This window comes from Phyllostomus discolor, chromosome 3, assembly GCF_004126475.2.
Source record: "Phyllostomus discolor isolate MPI-MPIP mPhyDis1 chromosome 3, mPhyDis1.pri.v3, whole genome shotgun sequence".
Taxonomy (NCBI): Eukaryota; Metazoa; Chordata; class Mammalia; order Chiroptera; family Phyllostomidae; genus Phyllostomus; species Phyllostomus discolor.
Genome location: NC_040905.2, coordinates 184,331,504 through 184,353,719, shown reverse-complemented (window position 1 = coordinate 184,353,719; position 22,216 = coordinate 184,331,504). Strand labels below are relative to the sequence as shown.

At 42.4% G+C, this 22,216-nt stretch overlaps 1 pseudogene; it reads right to left on the bottom strand.

Annotated features, from left to right (window-relative positions):
- Positions 1-21,787: 21,787 nt before the first annotated feature.
- LOC114514710 lies at positions 21,788-21,882 on the bottom strand (annotated as a pseudogene).
- Between the last annotated feature and the right edge of the window lie 334 nt (positions 21,883-22,216).

The window sequence follows — 22,216 nt, the reverse complement described above, 5'->3', positions numbered from 1 at the left end:
AACTTGATCCGAAACAAAAAAAATAAAAAGCATAACCACAAGAAAGAAAAATATTAAGTATAAATTTACATATAAATAGACTTTTTCTGAGAACAGTTTTTAGGTTCAGGGCAAATTTGAGAGGAAGGTACAGAGAGTTCTAACCACTCTGCCCCCACACACGCATAGCCACTCCCGAAATTAATATCCCCCACCAGGGGGATGTGTTACATGTGTACATGTGTTACAACTAATGAACCTCCATTGACATATGGTCACCCAAATATCATGTACATTTGAGGGGTTTACACAAATGTATGATGACGTGTTACGTAGCCGAGGTGGCTAAAAAACAGGACCCGGAGCCAGAAAAGTCCAATTAAGGGGTTTTATTACAGGCGGGACAATGCGATCGATTGGGAGGGCTGGGTCCGGACAGCCCCAAGGGGAAGGGTAGAAAGGCTTTTCTGGTGTATAGCAGCCCCCCACCCCCACCCCCGCCGAAGGAGGGTAAGTCACCCTGCTGATCTGCTCCAGGTGTACAGGGTATCTGATCAGGGAGGGCTGATTCTGTAGAAAGCTGGAGGGAGAAGGGAGAGGGCAATGAGGATTCCACCAGTTTCTGGCAGGATGCCGGCAGCTACACCTAAATTGCTTCTAATTTGGGGAATTTCGTGGTCAGGTGTTTAGCCAGTGAGGTGTCCCTTCTTTGTCCCAGCATAGGCGGTAGCTTAGGTCCATGTCCCAGTACATTCTAACGGTAACCACCATTATAGTATCATGTAGTTTTACTGCCCTAAAAATTCTGTGATCTGCCTATCTGTGAAGCTGTATAGTGTATATATGTATTTTTATCGCAGTGAACTACAATAGAGTGCTGGATAAAAGATTTTCAAGCCAAAAAATTACATTAATACTCTGTGGAGTGGAGTAAGGAGGAAAAAGAAAGAAAATAAGCAAGTATTTAAAAATAGTTTGTGTATTTTTGTTTATGCATTTTTTAATGAGTGATGCTAGGTACCAAATCACTTCACTATTTCCCATTAACTGGGTATCTTTAAAGGAGTGATGTTATAGCTTTACTTTGAGATGCTCACAATAATCCAACTTTTAAAAAATATACAGGGGTGGGCAAAAGTAGGTTTACAGTTGTGAGTAAACAAAACATTTATTCTTTTATTACTTATTGCACTATTTATTTGTATTACCACTGTAAATCTACTTTTACACACCCCTGTATTTACAATAATCCGCAAATTACATCCCTTCTGACCATTCAAAATTATGATGAAAAAATTTAGATGACTATTTAAAGTTTTTCAAAATTATTTTGAATGTACACATTCAAAAGAGTTTAAATATTACTGAATTAAGGAGAGTAATTATGCCACAAGAGAAAACAGTTCAGTGAAAGGAGGCTGGGCTCTGTGGGCCTGTTTCCTCATATGAACAATGAAGAGGTTGGATTATAATGTTGCTGCTCCCTGTTTCATGAGTCACTAACTGGGAGGGTCTGTCCATTTGGGATATAACATCTCTACCAATAATAATGCCATTAGCAACAATAATAAGACCCATTACAAATTTTTGAACTATTAATGTGCACTTACATGCATCATCTGTATAGCTTAATTTCCACCCCTCTCACGCAGGGTCATTTGTGCTGTTCATCCTTTCATTGGTCACCAGTATCTGCCCTATGCCATGCCTCAGGGTACTGCCAGAGACAAGGAGGAAAGAGATGTGGCTTCTGCCCAACGTAACTCAAAGACAGAAGAGGCAGATCCATAAACAACTATCTCTTACTAAAGCACCAAACAAGAAGTACTAGACAAAAATGAATGCAGCCATGCTGGTTAGAGCTCCAAGAGAGAAGCAATTATTTCTGACCAGGGGACTGAAGTATTTTGTAATGATGTTAGCCCCCCCCGCTGAAAAAAAAAAAAAAAAAAAAACCACCAGAAGAAAATTTCCTAGACAGTGAAAGCTATGTAGGCAGCAGCACAGAGGTAAGAAAACACAAGTCTCCTGGGAGAAAAGCATTTGGGGTGGAGCACAGAAGACTCGGTGTGGTGAGGGGGAAAAAAGTAAGTAAGAAGGGGACCCACTGTGAAGGCCCTTGTGTGCCCAGCTGGAGTTGAGAGGGGTGCTGACCAGGAAAAGGAGATGAACAGATACACTTCAGAGAAAGCCCAAAAAGCCACTCTGTTCAGCATCAGAATGTCCCATACCTGGCCAGAGACCTGGTGTCTTTGTAGCTAATCCCAGACTGGTACCCAGTAGGAGCTCAAAAACTTTCTTTTTGAAGTAGTGTGTGTGTGTGTGTGTGTGTGTGCGCGCGCACGCCCCACAATTCTCCCCCAGCCCATTAAGATGATGGAAGTGAGCATCTGGCCTTTGGTCATCAGTCCATACCAGTTGCTACCCCTGTTTCTCTTATTCCTGACAGCCAGGGCCCTTCTGGGCTGGAAGCACTCTCCCCCTCTGTGCCACATGTAAGAGCGTGGGAATCAGGCTGCTCCTTCCTTGGAGTCAAGAAATCCCCAAGCTTCAGCTTGGCCTCTTGGGGGCTCTGTCTGGAAGGCAGGCTTGTCCCTCCACATACCACCAGAGTCTCTGTTCCTATTATTTTCCCCTTTGACTTTTCTTTCTCCCAGTCCCAGGGAAACCTCTTCTTTATTTGAGGGTGAGGTTTGGGAAGCCCCTCTCTCTCTCAGAGAGATTTTATATATTTCTGGAGTCTGCTTTAATCATGGAAGGGTACACATTTTGGATACCGAAGCAAGAAAGCCTCTTTGATTTTTCTTACATCTCTATTACACCCCTTCCCTGCAGGCACAGACAACCAAAAAAGCAGCACCTTGAATGAAGGAGAGAATGAAGGGGCGAGTTAAGGGGAGAGTGGTGAACTACATGGACAGAGGAATATTGTTAAACATCTCAAAAAACTGTATTCCAGCACACATAACAGCTCAGTACATTTTTAATGACGTGTGAATGAATGAGCATCCACATTTGCCAGGAAAACAGTGATCCTACATTGTCTCCCAGCTTCAACTCAGCTGCAGTACAGTGTGTGCCAGAGAGCCACGACCATCGGAAGAAAGGTCATCAGGAAGGTCATCTTCTACAGTAACCAGAGCCCACAGACCACCCTCCTTGAGTACAAACAACACTTGAAATAGCTTTAACTCTCAGTTCAGAAGCTATCCACACCTACCAGGATTCCCAGAATCCCTGAAGCTGGGTTGGAATATGGAAGGCCCAGTCTGTTCATTCGGAGAAATATTTCTGGATTAAGGCAAGGCAGCAGGTCCCAGGTCAGAAAAGTTCAGGCCAGGACACTGGGACCAGATGGGTGCTGATCAGGCAACTCTGGGCCTGGCTGCCTGGCCTCTCTTATGTACTCAGTAGTCCTCTTGCCTCCTGTGACAGCTATTGTGGACCCCTCCTTGCCATGAGTTCATCACAGAAAATCTTCCTTGGCTCTGCCTCCCCCATTGCAGGGCTGGCAGAGGACTCTGGAATGCGCACAGAGCTGAACTGGAGGACAGAGAGAAGGGCTCAAAGAAATGGCCATGGCAGCATCAGAAGGCCTTATGGGCAGTCCTCTGAAACCTCCAACCCCACAGCTGGGTCATCACTGTGCCCTTGGCAAAGCGTGCAGAGCCCTCCAGGAATCCCAGTGAGTTCACGCATCTTTTACCCCCAAGGCCCTGAGGGGCCTGCACCGGGCCTGGGATTTTCAAAATCATGGCCAGGATTCTAAGGCTCTCCACTGAGCAAACTTGTACCAAGTGCTTGCTGTGTATAGAGACCGAGATGACAGTGATACCACTCACTCATTAATTGACTCAACAAATATTTACTGGCACCAACAAGTCCCTGCTCTCACAAAGCTTACCTTCTAGTGGGCAAGACAGAGAACAACCACATAAACAAAAATTATTTCATTTTATACCTTGACACTTATTAAGAAGACTAAGTATGGTCCTGGCTGGTGAGCCCTGGCTGGTGTGGCTCAGGGGATTGTGCACCAGCCTGCAAACCAAAGAGTCACCGGTTTGATTCCCAGTCAGGGCCTATGCCTGGGTTGCAGGCCAGGTCCCCAGTAGGAGAAGCAACCACGCATTGATGTTTCTCTCCTCTTCCTCACTCCATTCCCCTCTCTCTAAAAATACATAAATAAAACATTTTGTTTTAAAAAGAAAGAAAACTAAATATGGATGGGGTTAGGTAGAAAGTAATGTGGGGAGGGAGTTGACAAGGTAAGATAAGGTGGTCTGGAAAGGCCCCTCTGAGGAGGTAACAAGAGCAGAGGTGTGAAGGGTGAGAAACAGAGTCTGGGGGAAGAACATCCCACACAGAGGGAACCCCAGAGACAGGCTCGGCATGTTTAAATGGGCCTGCATGGCTGGAGAGAAGGGAGCAAGAGCTGAAGAGAGAAGGGAGGAGCCGACAGGCAGGGAGGTGGGAGCCACGGGCTTGCAAAGGGCACTGCAGCTTGTGGAAGCGCTCATTGCAATTTCATTCCAACTGTGATGTCAGGTCACACTTGGGGAATGACATGGCCTTATTTACATTTTTAAAAGACCAGAAGGCAGCTATGTGGAGACCTGACTGGAAAAGGAAGGGTTTAAGCTGTAAGGCCAGTCAAGAAAGTTATCTCTGTCAAAGTGGCTGATGGTGGCTTAGGTCTGGGTAACAGTAGTGGGTGGTGAAAAGTTGTTGGGATGCTGGATGTATTTTACAGGAAGAACTCACAAAACTTCCTGATGGATTGGATCTTGAGGGGTGAGGAAAAGAGAGGAGTTGAGGATAATGCCAGGGTTTCTGAGCTAAGCAACTGGATGAATGGTGATGCCATCAACTCAGAGAGTTGTGTATAGGAGTGGAAGTGGGAGGAGGTCTGGAATCAAGAACTCTATCTGAGCCCTGGTCGGGTAGCTCAGTTGGTTAGAGTATCTTCCCAATATGCCAAGGTTGTGGGTTCAATCCCCAGTCAGGGCACATACAAGAATCAACTAATGAGTGCATAAATAAGTGGAGCAACAAATTGATGTTTCTCTCAATCAATAAAATATTTCAAAAAATTCTATTTGAGGCTTATTAATTTTGCACTGGCAAATAGGCAGCTAGGTATGTGATTCTGGAATTCTGGACATAGGTTGAGACCAGAGACAGCCTGTGAGTCATCTGTGCAGAAGTGGTATTTAATCTCCCAGATTAGATGAGATGAATAGGAAGAAGTGGAGATGAAGAGGTTTGTGAATTGAACAAAGGGACATGCCACCATGATGTGGTCAGGGAGAGAAAGAGTGGCTAAGAAGGGACACGGACAACCACAAAGTACTGGGAAGCCTGCAGGGAGGCGCTTCAAGGAATGCATCAAAAGCTGCTGTTAAATTAAACCTAAGGTGAGAAGTGGGAATTAATCATTGGCCAAGAAAGGTGGCAACTGTGGGAACCTCTCAGTGAAGTGCTAGGGCACTTGCCTCGCTGGAGTGGACAGAGAAGAAAATGAAAGCTGAGGAAGTGAGAAGCATCTGAGAAAATCCCAGCAGGAAACCCTCAGCTCCCATGTTTCAAGAGGCATCTTAATGAAGATGCTATTCAGTGAGGAAGGTGAAGTAGAAAACTAAAGGGGAAATTGAGACTTCCAGGAAATAGAATAGTGGAAAGTTGTTAAAACTCTGAGGCCCAAGGAGCAAGAGGAGAAATCGTATTAACTGAAGTTGGGGGAAGAGACACAGAAAGCGGCCGCTTGGAGCAGAAGTGGTCGTTGAGGGAGGTGGCACTCAGAAACACAGCAAAGTTGGAGGGGGAGCAAAAGAATAAACTGGGCTAAATTCAGTTGGAAGCCACTGGAAACCAGCATGTAAGGCAGCCCAGAGACAGAATCCACAGAAGCCAGCTTCCCTGGGGAGGGATGTGGGGAGAATGGACCAGAGAATGGAAGAGAGCTGGGGGGAAAAATCACAGCTGTAAGCGGGGGGAGGGAGAGGACAGCAAGTACAGGTGACTCTTACAGACCCAGACAGAAGGTAGTGAGGCACAGAAATGGTTGAGAGAGGGAGTGTAGGTATTATTCCCAGCCTCACCCCTGTTTTACCAGGGACCCTGTAATTTAATGTTCCTGGGTATTTTGGAAATTAAATGAGATGATGGACATAAGGTTTTTGGGCACCAAAAATTGTAGCTATTTTTACATGCTACAAACATAGTACTAAGATATAGCATTAGTTTATTTTCAAAGTAGCTTTGCTACTTAAGAATCGTGGTGATTTAATGTAAGTGCAATGAGGAAAACAAGTACCCCCTGGCTGAGATCTCACGGATCTCTCTTGGAACCTGTGGCCATGTGCACTGTCACCACCTGGTGGCAGCACACGGCAGTCATGGGCTCCATTGTTTGGGAGGGCACGCCTTTCAGGGGTTTATGGACAGAAAGACAACCAGACCTGATGTAGTTCCTGTTAAAGCGCACAGCACCACCTTTGAAGGTGCCAAAAAAATCAAACCTGAATCCAATTAAGGCTCTTGCTCCAACTACCAATTTGCAGGAAACACAGGAAAGAAAGAAACATGTTAAATGACCTCATGACGATGTAAGCAGCAAAACCAGGGGATGGGAATATGGAATCTATCCAGGACAAACACTCTAATTTCTTTAAAATAAAATTTAAAAAAAAATAGCCCTGGCTGGCGTAGCTCAGTGGATTGAGCACAGGCTGCGAACCAGGTATCGCAGGTTCGATTCCCAGGCAGGGCACATGCCTGTGTTGCAGGCCACAGCCCCCAGCAACCGCACATTGATGTTTCTCCCTCTCTCTCTCTCTCTCAAAATAAATAAATAAAAATCTTAAAAAAATAAAATAAAACAAGGAAAAGAAAAGGCTGAAAGAGTAACGTATCACAGTGAAAAGCATTCAGGGAAATGTGAACGCTGACTAAATATTAAACATTGAATGATATTAAGAAATCACTGTTACATTTTGGCGGGGGTGGTGCTGGTCTTGTGATTATAGTTTTTCAAAGGAATTACTTTCATTCTCTTCTTAAGGAGATACATATTGATTACCTCTTAGCCTTTTGGCTAAGATTAAGTGTGAAAGAGATACTATTGAAATATAGTAGGTATAATGATAGGATGTCTGAGATTTACTTCAAAATAATCCAGCGGGGAGGATGAGGAAAGGGGAAGATGAAGGTGAAGGTGGAAATGAAATTGGCCATGAGTTCGTAATTGGTGAAGTGGAGTACTAGAACTTGGAAGTTAACTATGCACTTGTGTTGGGGACTGTACGTTTGAGTCTCCCCAACATTTCTTATGTTAAAGCCCTAACCTCAAGCTGACGGGGTTAGGAGGTGGGACTTGGGGTGGTAATTAAGTTTAGATGAGATCATCCAGGGGAGCCCCCATGATGGGGTGAGTGACCTTATCAGAGTAGGGAGAGGCACCAGCGTTTCTCTCTGCCAGATGAAAAGATGAGAAGACAGAAAGAAGACAGCCGTCTGCAAAGCAGGAAGAGGCCCTTCAACAAAACTTGGCCATGCTGTGACCCTGATCTCAGACTTCCCAGCCTCCAGAACTGTGAGAAATAAATGAAATAAACGTCTGTTGCGTAAGCTACCTAATCTATGGTTTTGTTACAACATCACAAATGCAGGGGTGGGCAAAAGTAGTTTCACAGTTGTTCATATCAATTACAATATCAATATAATGCAAGAATATATAAGAGTACAAGAATAAACTCTGTGCTTCACATACTCACAATTGTAAGCCTACCTCTGCCTACTCCTGTGCTTGGTATTTGGTCAGCAGACCGGCAGCACAAGTGTCACACGAGAACTTTTTTAGAAAGTCAGAGTCTCGGGCCCCACCCTAGACCCACTGAGTCAGAGCCTGCAGTTTAACAAGCTCCTCAGTGAATCATAGGAACACTAGAGCTTGCGAAGTATCAGATTACGTTATTCTTTATACTTCAGTGTATGCTTAAAACTCCCATCATAAAGATATAAAAACTAAGAAACTATAAAAATAAAGTTGATAATGTATTATAAATATTACATAAAATCTTGTTAAATATTGGTTGGGGTGAGCTAGGTGCCACTCAGAGAGCAAACATTTCTATCTTTTTATCAGTAATAATTATAGTTACAGTGTGTTATGTTATGAATAAAATGCAGCTCATGTCAACATAATCTCTGCAAAAAGCCTCTAGCATACTATTGTTACAGATTTCAGGAATGAGTAAACTGAAGTTTAGAGAAGCCAAATGACTCATCCAAGATCCCATAACTTTTAAGTGGAAAAACCAGAACTCTAAACCAAGACTTCTAACTCCAGAACCCAATCTGTTTCTACCACTACACCATAATTCTAGGAATCAAAATGTGTCCCTGGCATCTGTGGTTTGCTTTTATATAATTTGGATTGGGTTTTAGTCTTTTATATGTCTATTTAAAAAGTTTCTCAAAACACGGCTGTTGTTCCATGGTTACTTTTACTTCCTCCTCTGAGCTCTACTGACGGTCTGCTGGGAAAATGATGCAGCTCTGGCTTTTAAGTCTTACATTACTCAAGAGAAAATTATCTCAACCCTTGAATTTATCTCCTTCGCAGGATCTTGAAACTTTAGGACTGAAATGATGGAGTTACAAGAACGGCATCGGTGTTTCATGAATTTGTGTGTAGGTTGAAATCACTTGGGGAACTCTAAAAATTCCTGTTGGTCAGGTCACAGCTCAGGCCGATTCAACTAGAATCCGTGCGGGAAGAACCCAGGCCCGGGTTCCCCAGGCAATTCCAGTGTTCAGTCCAGTTTGAGAAGCTGTTCTCGATGGGTACAGTGCCACCATCTAGGGAACGTTTTGGAAATTTGTGGAGGAATTTTGATTGTCAGAATACTAAGAATGGCGAAAAAAAAAAATAGCTGTAATACCCGCTGCTGGTGAGGATGCGGAGAAAATGGGTTACTCACGCATTGCTGGTGAGAACGAAAAATAGTAGAGCTGCTCTGAAAAATAGTTGGGCAGTGCCTTTTAAAACCAAAAGCGGACCTGACATGTGACCCAGCAGTCACTCTTGAGCTTTTATGTCAGAGAAATAACAATGTATTTTTCTCACAGAAACACGTTCATAATGTTCATAGCAGCTTTAGTCACAATAGCCAAAAGCTGGAAACTCCCACATCTTTTTTTTTCTAATTCCTTGACTTTATTTTATTTTTTAAAAGTTTCAATTGCAGTTGACATACAATATTATATTAGTTTTAGGTATACATACCACCTGTTTTTAAAGAGATGAATGGTTAAAAAACTATGGCACATCTATACCACATGCAATGATTAATTTTAGTGTCAACTTGACTAGCCACAGGGTGTGAAAATTAAATGTTACTTCTGTGTGTATCTGAATGAAGTTAGCATTTGAACTGGAGGACTCAGAGGAGATTACCCTCCCCCCCCATGTGGGTGGGCATCATCCAATCGTCCAATCCATTGAGGACTGAACAGAGCAAAAGGCCACAGGAGGAAGGATTCACTCCGTTTTCCCTGCTTCACTGCTTGAGTTGCCGGGACATCTTCTTTCCTCTTCTGCCCCTGGACTAGGTTTACACCATGGTTCTCAGGCTTGGGGGCTCTGAATTACACCCCCAACTTTCTGGGTCCCCAGTTTGCAGAGGACAGGTTTTGGGACTTCTCAGCCACCATAATTGCATGAGCCAATTCCTTATAGTAAATCTCTTTCTGTCTCTCTGTTTGCCTCTACCTCTCTTTCCTTCTCTCTTTATAAACACACACACACACACACACACACACACACACATATATTTCTCTAAACATAAGTATAGATGTATAGATATATATACACATTTGAAGGGGAACTAGAGACATGTGCCCAGCTGGATTTTCGGATCGCCATGAATCAGCAACTGATGGGTGCTAATATTCCCAGGCTCTGTAAAGGGTAGTGTCTAATGTAGTTCTCTTATTCCTGCCCCCCACCCTGTGTGTTAAATGTGTGGAAGAAAGATGACTTGTTCTTGTCCAAAGCCCTCCGCATCTGAAGAGCTATACCTGAGGAGCCTCCTTCACAGCTCAACCTGATCTAGGTGGTAAGATCTTAGACCTCAAACCAATGCCTTAATGGAATGAGACTTTCAGATGAGGGCGTGAGCATATTTTACGTGTGGGAGAGATGTGAATTGTTGTGGCCAGAAGAGTGACTGTGGTAGATGGTCTCCAAGCATGGCTTTTATCAATTCCTTCCCTCCCTGTGCATATGTGCCATTCCACTATCAAGAGATAAAATCTACTTCCTCACTCCTTAATTTGGGTTGGCCTTGGGACTTGTTTCAGGCAAAAGAATATGGCAGAATTGTCCCTGGATCAGTATTAGACCTAGCCTGTAACAGAATTGGTTTGACACCCTCTCATAAGCCAGCCACTACATAACAATGAGACTATCCCGAGACCACCACCTTGTGGGGAAGCCTAAGGCAGCCCTGTGGAGAAAAAGACCATGTGGAGAAGCACTGAGGTGCCTGCAGCTGCCCAGCTGTCTGCTGAACGCACCCGAGCCACCCCGCCATTCTCATGTGGAACAAAACACCACCCAGTCGAGTCTGGACTTAATTCCTGACCCACAGATTCATGAGAATAAGATACGTGTTTTGTTTTGTTTTGGGGGGGAGGGGGGTTCTTTCTTTTTCTTTTTTTGGAGAGAGGGGAAGGGAGCAAGGAAAGAGAGGGAAACATCAATGTGTGGTTGTCCCTCACAAGCCCCCAACTGGGGACACGGCCCACAACCCAGGCATGTACCCTGACTGGGAATTGAACCAGCAACCCTTTGGTTTGCAAGCCAGCACTCAATCCACTGAGCCACACCAGCCAGAGCCAGATGCTGTTTTTTTAAGCCACTGAGTTTTCAGATAGTTTTTTCGGCAGCAAGAAATAACTGTTCTCTGGATGGCTCAAGACATTCCCCTGCAGGAAAGCAAATACTCTTACCTTGGATTAAATACTATTACCCTGGGAAATTTCTCCTGATACAGATTCAGAGCAAGGTTCTCATTTTACAGGACAAGTTTGTTTTCCAACATGTATATAAAAACTTAAACATCAACCCTGGCTAGTGTGGCTCAGTGGACTGAGTGCCAGCCTGCAAAGCCAAGGGTTGCTGGTTCAATTCCCAGTCAGGGCTAGGTCCCTGTGGGAGCACAAGAGGTAACCACACATTGATGTTTCTTTCTCCCTCCCTTCCCATCTAAAAATAAATAAAATCTGAAGAAAAAAAAAACCTTAAACGTCAAATTTCAACCATGTAACTGTATCACCCCCAAATTTCTGAAAAATAGACTACAAAACAAAGACAGAGTAAACTTTGCAACAAGACAGCCTTAAATAGCTGAGCCATTTTCAATTATCATGATGTACATGCAAACTGTAATTTAAAAGACCATGAGCCTCAGCAGGTTCCCAGGCCAAGACTGGACTGTATATCAACACGCCCATTCCGGCCGGGGGAAATGGGTACAAAAAAAGAATTCAGGAGAAAGTCCGGCCAAGCCTATTTTTTCGGCTCCATGAAATTCCTTTGGCCACTCCCATGGATGTACTTTGTACCAGACCACCCATGTGGATACACACAACTCATTGCAGTCCTGCCTGGAGACTGAAGACAAGCCACAGCCACATCAAAAGCATTAACAAACTAAATATCCCTGAGTCCTTTGCAAATCACCAGTACCATTTAGGCCCTTGATGGCCTGAAAGGGAACCCCCATTTCCCCTGTTCTGCAGTGGCTTTTACCTGCGGAGAGAAGTGGCATCACCTACCAGGAATATCTTCCTCCCCTCCCCACTCACCTTCTGCATCGTAAAGTGATGACAACAATTATCTCTAGAAAGGCATATTCACAACCCCATGTGCACGTAGGTATGAATACGTGGGTTTGTCTGTTCCAGGAGGGGAGAATACAATGAAGAAAGCAGCCCCTCCACAATAAAACACTGGAAAATATCACACCGACAAAGTCTCCATCATCAAAAATATCTTTAATGTTTTCCTCATCCATACAAATACTGTCGCACTTTTATAAGGATTCTAAATATTTCATTGGACAAATAACAGTGACTACTTTCAAATACATGTTACTGGTATTCTTTTAAAAAGCCTTTTCAAAAAACAAAATGAGACTTTTTATATTGGAAGCCTGAAACATACAACAGTGGACAAAACAGTACAATAAACCACACACTCATCACTAAGCTACAACACTTACCAACTCATGGTCAGTCTGGTTTCATCTCTACCCCTGCCTCCTACCCCCCGCCCATATTATTTGGAAGCAAGCCCCAGATATCGTATCTTTTCATATAAATATTTTAGAATGCATGTCTAAATAAGAGTTATTTTTAAACATAACCATAATGTCATCCTCACATGTAAAAAATTAATAAAACTTCTTTAAATGTAATCAAATATCCAAAATACATCCAGACATTTCCTTGATTGTCTCATTGTTTTTTCAGTTTGTTGAAATCAGAATTCAAATAAGATCTATATCTTGCAATGTTCCTTAAGAATCTTTTAATCTATAGGATTTTAGGCTCTATGGGCTATACAGTTTCTTTTTTTTTACGATTTTATTTATTTATTTTTTTAAAGAGAGGGGTAAGGAGGGAGAAACAGAGGGAGAGAAACATCAATGTGTGGCTGCCTCTCACACACCCCTACCAGGGACCTGGCCCACAATGCAGGCATGTGCCCTGACCACGAATTGAACCAGTGACCCTTTGGATCGCAGGTTGGCACTCAGCCCACTGAGCCACACCAGCCAGGGCTGGCCTGTACAGTTTCTGTTGTTACTACTCAATTCTGCCACTGGAGTGCAGAAGCAGCCATAAACAATATGTAGGTTAATGGTTATGTTTCAATAAAACTTTATGGACCCTGAACTTTGATTTTCATATAAGTCTTATTATTATTCTCACTTTGACTTTTTTCAACCATTTAAAAATGTAAAAACTCCATTCTTAGCTCACAGGCTTTACAAAATCAGGCCATGAACTGGATTTGGTCTACAGGAAGGATTTGGCCTATTGGCCAAAGTTTGCTGACCCTTGCCCTAGATCAAAACTTCTGCACAACTTTTTCCAGATTTGAAATCTGGCTTTTGGGGGGATGGCAATAAGTTACAAATACATGGGATGACCCTCTACCAGCTTAGAAATAAAAATGAATCTCACATCTCCTTTTAATTGCTGGGTGACTATCTAGACCTTTGAGGGCTAAAGCCTCACTTTATTTCAAACATGCTTTTTAACATGCTCTTCATAGGTGAAATGAAGGCTTGAGAGAATCAGGAAGCCAGGAAAGAAAAGTAACTGACCATGGCCCACATCCTGCAATTTGACCATTGATAAATAAATAAATATTAATAAATAATAAATAAAAATCTCCAGCTTCTTTAAATAAGCACCTATGTGAAAAAGATGCCTAACATCCTGTTAAAATTACCTTGATGTTTTAGCAAAATAGCATTACGGATGCTCAGTAATGAGTGAAGGGTTTTTGTTTTTTTTTTTAAATATTCTTAACCTTGGCTGTACTGGAATCATTTGGAAAACTTTTACAACTCCAAATGCCTAGGCCGAACCTCTACCACCAGTTACTACAGTCTCTGGGGAGGAGAACTCTCCAGGTGATTCTAATTTGTATCCAAGGTAAAGAACCACTGCTATAGTATAATATTCAGAATTTCTGATTCTTATTTCTGCAGGTGCAGTGGGTCCTGTCCAATGTTAAAAGACACAAGTTGTAACACTCACATAATCCTGTGTAGCCTAACTCCTAAGTAGACTCAGATCCTTTGATTATAGACACCTGGTCTTTCTTTGCACCTTGAACTGTGTGCCAGGGCCAGGTGAATTCCAAGTGGACTCTTGAATTCCATATCTGTAATCTTGGCAACAACAACAAAAAATGCTGCAAGTACAAATCAATTTTAAAAATAGCAAAAGACTTGAACAGACACTTCACAGAAGATACATAAATAAGCATATGAAAAGGTTCTCAACATCTTTAGTCATCAGGGAAATGTATATTACAGCCAGAATGAGATGCAATTTCACACCCACTGACAATACCAAAAGATTAACGATACCAAATATTGGCAAAGAGAGAGCAACTGGAATCCATACAGTGCAGACGAGAGCGCAAAATGGCACAACTACTTAGATACACTGTCTAGCAGTTTTTATGAAGTTAAACACTCACTTATTTGAAAACCTAGCAATCTCACTCCTAGGAAATAAAAACAAATATCCACTAGTAATCTTCAAGAGTGTTCATGGCTTTACTCATAATAGTTCAGAACTCCAAACAACTGCAGTGTCTATCAACACGGAAATGGAGAAACAAATCATATTATAGTCATACAATGGAATACTACTCAGCAATAAGAAGGAAGGGAGTGGACCAGAAGGAAGAAAACAACATACAATCAGAAAAGAATGAAGAAATAAGAATTCGAAAAAATGAGGAGGGGCTTAGGAACCTCCAGGACATCTTGAAACGTTCCAACATTTGAATTATAGGGAGGGGTACCAGAAGGAGAAGAAGAAGAGCAACAAGTGGAAAAGTTATTTGAACAAATAATAAAGGAGAACTTCCCCATTCTGGCAAAGGAAATAGACTTCCAGGAAGCCTAGGAAGCTCAGAGAGTCCCGAAGAAGTTGGACCCAAGAAGGAACACACCAAGGCACATCGTAATTACATTAGCCAAGGTAAAAATGAAGGAGAGAATCCTAGAAGAAGCAAGAGATAAGGAGACAGTTACCTACAAAGGAGTTCCCATCAGACTGTCAGCTGATTTCTCAAAAGAGACTTTGCAGGCAAGAAGGGCCTGGAAAGATGTATTCCAAGTCATGAAAGACAAGGACCTACATCCCAGATTGCTCTATCCAGCAAAGCTTTCATTTAGAATGGAAGGGCAGGTAAAGTACTTCTCAGATAAGGTCAAGTTAAAGGAGTTCATCATCACCAAGCCCTTATTATATGAAATGTTAAAGGGATTTATCTAAGAAAAAGAAAATAAAAAACATGTATAGTAAAAGGACAGCAAACTCACAATTAGTAACAACCACACCTAAAACAGAAACAAAAACAAACTAAACAAACAACTAGAACAGGAACAGAACCACAGAAATGGAATCACATGGAGGGTTAGCAACAGGGGAGTGGGAGGAGGAGAGAGTGAGAAAAGGTGCAGAGTAAGTAGCATAGACGGTAGGTAGAAAATAGACAGGGGGAAGGCAAGAGTAGTATGGGGAATGTAGAAGCTAAAGAACTTATGTATGACACATGGACATGAACTAAAGCGGGGGAATGTGGGTGGGAGAGAGTGTACTGGGTGGAGGGGAGAGAAGGGGGTAATGGGACAACTGTAATAGCATAATCAATAAAATATATTTAAAAAGAAAAAAATAAGGAAGGAACAATTAATGCACACAAAAAGCACAGATGAATTTCAAAAACTTTATGTTGAGTGAAAGAAGCGTGACACAGAATACGTACTATGTGATTCCTTTTATATGAGGTTCAAAGAGAGGCAAAACTAATCTGTAGTACAGAAATCAGAGTGGTTTTCTTTCTTTCTTCTTTTTGTTTGTTTATTTTTAGAGAGAGGGAAAGGGAGGGGAAAAGAGAGGGAGAGAAACATTGATGTGTGAGAGAGACCTCGATTAATCGGTTGCCTCTCGCACACCCCCAACTGGAGAACTGGCCTGTAACCTAGGCATGTGCCCTGACTGGGAATTGAACCAGTGACTCTTTGGTTTGCAGACTGGTGCTCAATCCACTGAGCCACACCAGCCAGGGCCAGGAAAGTTTTCTTTTTTAAAAATTTTATTTTAATTATTGTTCAAGTACAATTTTCTATCTTTTACTCCCAACCCAGCCCACCCACCCCCAAGACAGTTTTCTAATGGCTGGGGAGGAGAGGTACACAAGGATTGACCAGAAAGGGGCAGGGGAATGATGAAACAAATATTCTCATTGCCCACGTGAATACAATCATCAAAATTCATAGAACTGTATGATTAAGATCTATGCATTTTATTCTATGTAAGTTACACCTTAATTTTAAAAAAACTTATGAGAAGAAGAAGGCTGGAGACCACACATCATTGATCCCTCTCTCCAGGAGGGCACAGGCTCTGAGAACCACTCTCACCATAGCTTGTGTCCCAGAGCTTCCTTCCCAAAAGCGGCTAAGTAAAGAATAGTTTGAAGAACATCAGATAGCGCCATTTTTTAGCTCTGCAGTTCTGCTAGAGTGTGGAGTGTATAAAGGGTAGATTGGGAAACAGAAATGCCAAGGAGACTCTTAAATGCCAGGCCAAAGGGCTTGATCCTTACCGAAGGCAGTGGAATCTGCTGGGGGCTGTGAGCAGAGACTGCTTCTCAAATAAATGCCTTCTTCTTGAGGGCTTCACTGATTCACCTTTGATTCCTTCTTAATGCCTTTTAGAATTCAGAGGAATTCACTAAACCTGTTAGCTGAAGTTCCTCCTCCTGGATTCTATCAAACTCATAATCTAGTCCTTTAATGATTAGCAGAAACATGGAGGCTACTGTTTGCTTTGGATGCAAACCTGTTTTACCTTTTCCTAATCCCAAGGAGATGCTTCCATGGAAATTTTCCAGAGAAGCTTACTTGCTTTCTTCCTTTTCCTCATCTCCAGTTCACTCCTTACACGCTGCAATATTTCCCCTTCTACTATTCTTCTTAAGCCACTATCACATAGAACTCCAGTTCTATTAATTAGGACTCTATATTATTTTATCTATTGCTGTGGAACAAGTTACCCCAAAACTTAGTTGCATTAAAACAATGATAATCATTTATTATCTTTCACATATTTTTGTGGGTCAGCGTGTCAGACGGGGCACCACCAGAATGGCTTGTTTCTGCTCCTTGCTATCTCGGATGTCAGCTGGAAGACTTGAAGACTGGAGGCTGGAGTCACGCGAAGGCTCATTCACTCACATCTGGTGACTGATTCTGGCTGTCAGATGAGACCTTAGCTGGGATTGCTGGCTAGAATACCTACTACATGTGGCCTCTCCAATTGGCTTATGTTTCCTCATAATGTAGTGGTAGGCTACAAAGGCAAGGAGGGAGAGGGAGGGGGAGAGGGGGAGGGGTAAGAGGGGGAGGGGAGGGGGAGAGAGGGAGAGAAGAATCTCTTTTTACCTTAGCCTCGGATTTCGCATAGCATCAGCATAGCATACTCCACTGAGTCATGAGGCACACCCAGACTCGAGGGGTGGTGGGGACACAGGCCCCTCCCCTCAGTCGAAAGACTATTAGTCACACTGCAAAAAAGCATGTGCAGTGGGATAAATATATTGATCCAAAGGCATCTTTGGAAAATACAATCTGCTACAGACTCTTTTGGTTTCACGTTACAAAATCCCAAGACTAACTAGTTTAAAGAAGAAATTTTTTGACTCACATATGTGAAAACTCCAGGGGAAGAGCTGACTTCAGATAAGGCTTGAATAAATCTTAAGCTATGTCACCAGATCCCAGTTTCTCTTTCTTTATCTCTGAGCTCAGCCTCTTCTGTGATGTGAGTCCCAGAGTCTCCCCTTGTAGCGGCAAGATGCTGCCATGGCTTTATCTGCACAGCTTCTCTTGCTCAATTACTTCAGGAAAAGATCAGTCTGTTTCTTTATTTCACACAAACATCCCGGAAGTTGAGTTTCTTTGGCTCTAATTATCCAACTGGTGCCCATTCCTGAACAATTCGCTGTCATCAGGAAAACGTTCTGAGTGAATTGGCCTTAGGCCTGAGTCACTTATCCATCTTTTGAAGCTGAGCCAAGGTCAGCATCACCGTAAGCCATGAGTCCTCTGCAGCAGATTAATTCAGCCCTGCCCCTGGAGTTTGTACATATGTGAGTCAGTGAATTTCCTCTTTGTTTAAGCCAGTTAGTCTTGGGTTTTCCGTAACATGAAACCAAAAGAGTCTGTAATGATGGCATTTCCAGAGATGCCTTTGGATCGATATATCAGTCCCATTGCACCTGCTCTTTTCTAGTGTGACCAATAGTCTTCCCGCCAAAGAGTGGGGTCTATATTTCTTACATCGCAAAAAGTCTGGAGTCACATACCTATTTGTGTCCATCCAGTTGTTCAACGATTCGGGGCTGGTAGAGCTTTAATTCTCTTGATCTTTTTATTTTTCCCGCAAAATGTTTGCCCCAGTTCTTGTCATTATTTCTGTCTAGACATTATGTCTCCTTTGTGCTATATATCACATTGCCACTACTCACTGCAAAGTGATTGGGAAAGTGGACACAGGTGAGGCAGGCAAGGGACGGCTTGGAACAGTGTTAGGTTACCCAGCCCACAGTCTGTCACATCAATCCCTGGGTATGGAAATGGGTCTGTTTCACCTGAACCACATGGCTGAAAGTTCGAAGGGATGTCTCTTCCATAGCAAAACTAGAATGCACTTATCATAAGAAGGCCAAGGAGATGCTAGACGGCAAACAGAAGAAATAACCACCACCTCAATGTCCTTTTAATTCTGCGATAGTCTTTTCTTTCTGTGGGAACTTCCAAAGAAGCTCTAGTGACCTCTTATTGGTAATTGCCAAATATTGTAGAAATTTAAGTAATTTTTGCGTTAGATCTCACTTTTGCATTTGACGCTGTTGTTTATGTCCTCCTTTCTACAACTCACTGCTTCTTCATTGAGACTTCATTTCCCTTACTTCTGTGATGGAGCTGTTTTGGTTGTCTTTAAACCTTGCTGTGCATATGATTTATGCATTTGAGAGGCCCCTCTGCTCACCTTGTCCCACACCCATGGGCCTGACTGCCGCCAAACACCTTTCTTATTTTGTCTCCTCCTTTCTCTTTGTCATGTTTCTTAATTTGACTGCTTAGTTCTGGCATTTTCATTCTTATTTCTAGAATAAAGAAATGTAACGTTCGTAATCTCCTTGTAAGTAGAGACTTGGCCCATCCGCATACATTTTGTTTTGTGGTGCTCTCCTTTTGGTAAATATCTAAATAGATCTTACTTTCCTTGAATTTGTTTTATAATATGAATAATACATATTCTGCTTTCTTTGTGTCTGCACTTGCCTGTTGTCTTCTCCTAAAGGTTGTGTTTAATGTTCCTGCTCATTCATATGTTGCACACACTTGACTTAAAAACATACACTTGACTTCCATGTAGTATACACATGGACCCCTTTTACTCCTCCCATTTATCAGTTTAAATGCCAGTGGCTGCACACCCAGGTAAACTTCTGGACTGTAGAATTCTGCTGAAGGTCATTTGGACCCCTCCCTCCTCTCAGAAGCCAGGCAAGGATGAATGCTTCAAGCCTGAAATTTCCACTCATTTTTGCTGAGCTCCTTGCAAATGTTGGAGAGTGATGCACTGGGGAAACAGAGTGGTGGAAAGAAGTGCATTGTCATGATTTCACCAAATGACATCCATTTGTGCCCCAAACTCTATGTCCCTAATGTACTTTACAGAGGCCTGTATTGTGGATCTTAACCCACCCCAGTCTAAATTGTATGAACTCCTTTCTGGGATGTTTGACAATGTATAAATAACTTCCGTACTTTCTCAGGAACCACCCTGTAAATATTAATTGACGTAAGGATAAAAGAAGAAAACATAAATGTAAGTATTTACAAATAGTGCTGCCTGCCCTTTTTACCCCCTCACTGAGAGACTAACAGAAGCTGGGAGTAGCCAGACTACTTTCCAGGAGAAAGAATGGGGGCAGGAAAGGCGGAGGAGGGATGTCGGGGAGGCTGGAGATGGGAAGAAAGGCAGGCAATCAAATGTGCCATCATCTGAAGAGTAGAACTCTGGGGCACAGAGCTTTGTAATGAGGATTTTCGTAAAATAAATGTATGTTTGTGATATTCTCCTCTGTGTTCAAGGGCATTCAGTAAAGATTTATACTACTTTTCAAGGTTTTTTAGAGTCCCATTTGTGTTCTCTTAGATGCATCATTGAGCTAATTTTGTCCTCAAAGTGGCACGCTACATTCCAGTTAAGTAATCATTTTTAATACTAGTACTACTAATATCACCTACTCTTTATTGAGTGCCTATGATATGCCAGCTCCATACTATTTTTGTAATCTCACTCATTGCATTGAAAAATGTTCTAATGGACTGCAAAAATTTTCATACCATTGTTAATTCATAGATGATTGCATTTAAAATCTATTCCTGAACTCATAAACTCATTCGACTACAGGGATCAGGCTCTAGTGAAGTGCAATGTAATTAACAGTGTAAAACTGATACTGACCGTGGGGGTCAGGTGATATAAGGGACGTGTAGAAACTGGTCATCTGACCAGTCCATGCCCCAAGGAGGTAGCGCCTACTTAGTCTCAGCCAATTTTTTCTCTAAGGAAATGTGACCTCATTGTTACTGGACCTTCCGTAATTTTTCCAGAGAAATCAGAAATGCCTCTCCATATATTTCTTTTTTAAAAGACTTTTTAAATTTATTTTTAGAGAGAGGGGAAGGGAGGGAGAAAAAGGGAGAGAAACATCAATGTGTGATTGCCTCTCACATGCCCCCTACTGGGGACCTGGCCCACAACCCAGGCATGTGCACTGGCTGGCAATCAAACCCAAAACCCTTTGGTTCTCAGGCCAGAACTCAATCCACTGAGCCATACCAGCCAGGGCCCTTCCCATATATTTCTAATTTTAAATTTCTTGTTCTCTTTGAAAATTGTTGAATATAAATCTTTTGGGTAACCATCTTGTGGCCTCTCTGTATTAAAATGGGCCAAAGAAAAAAGATGAAATTAAAATTAGTGTCATTCAGTAAGAAACGCTTAAGTCACTTGGTTCTTGAGAGAAAGAGAGAGAGAGAGAGACACCAAGACCAGAATGAGGACAGGTTTTGTTGCAGGATTTTTTATAAACTTGGTTTCTTTATTAGTTTGCACACTTTGAGGTCTGTATTTCTCCAATTCAGCTGCTGGATTTCCCTAAAGGAAAATGGGTACTGGATGGGAATGCACAATGAAATCGTGAAGAAAAGTGCTCAAATGTAAAAGATAGGCTGTGCTCCAGCCAAGTGAGGCAACCAGATCTGTTCTGGGCTTCCCTCCACATTTCCAGCTATAGCGATTTCTGGGGCTGGTCCCTACTGGGGATCCAGAGGAGAAGCCCATGTCTTACAGTCCTCCCACCCGCATCACACACTCTGGCTGAGCTCTGTTTTCTAAGTCAGAGAGGAGGTAGGGATGAAGGAAGAGAATGGGAGTAGGAGGAAGGAGGAAATTTCTTTCCTCCTTCAGGCTCAAATAATTTAAGAGCAGGGAGGCACCTTAAGTATTCTCCGTCCATTTTTTTAAAAAATCCTATATTTCTTTACATCACAAAATTAAGATATACTTGTGGTAACGGATTGCTATAAATAGAAAGTAGACATCCCTTCCTCTCCTGCCTTCATTTGCAGATGGAGAAACATGCTCACAGAGGGAAGTGACTATGCAGTGTCACCTAGTTAGAATGCAAGGGAAGTTTTCATGGAGACAGACACCGGGATCGAGCAGGGCTGTTTCCCATGGAAAGAAAAGAGGCTGGAATGTTGAGAAGCTTTATTCAATTATCTCTTCTTATATCTGGGAAGAGACTGGGAAGAAGAACAAAAAGACTAGGGCTGTCTTTAAAAAATATATTAAGAGCTCATTGTGGTACTGTACTTAGACTTTTATATGGTTTTTTTTTTCATGTCAGATGTGTAATGTGCCGATGTCGTAACAAGATCTGTGGGAGGCATATGTCACACAAGAGCCAATCATCATGCTTATGAATTACAAAAGGACCGCTGTTTTTTTTTTTTAATGTAAGCCTTACTACCCCCCTGGGAGGTAGGTACGGTTATTCTATTATTAGAAATGAGAAAACTGAGGATTGGAGAGCTAACTAACTTGCTCAATGTGACACTGCTAGAAAAGCAGAGTACCCAGAACCCAGGTGTCTCTGATCTTCACGTTTCAATCCCATACAGCACCTGTGTAAATTAAAAACAGGTGTCTCTGCTTCTGGGCACGTGAAGCTCTGTATCAAGTCTCATGGATATGGGGGTACATTCGGCTGTTCATTGGCTATGCACTCCAAGTTCCTGGCCCTAAACCACTATGCAATATGGTTTATCAA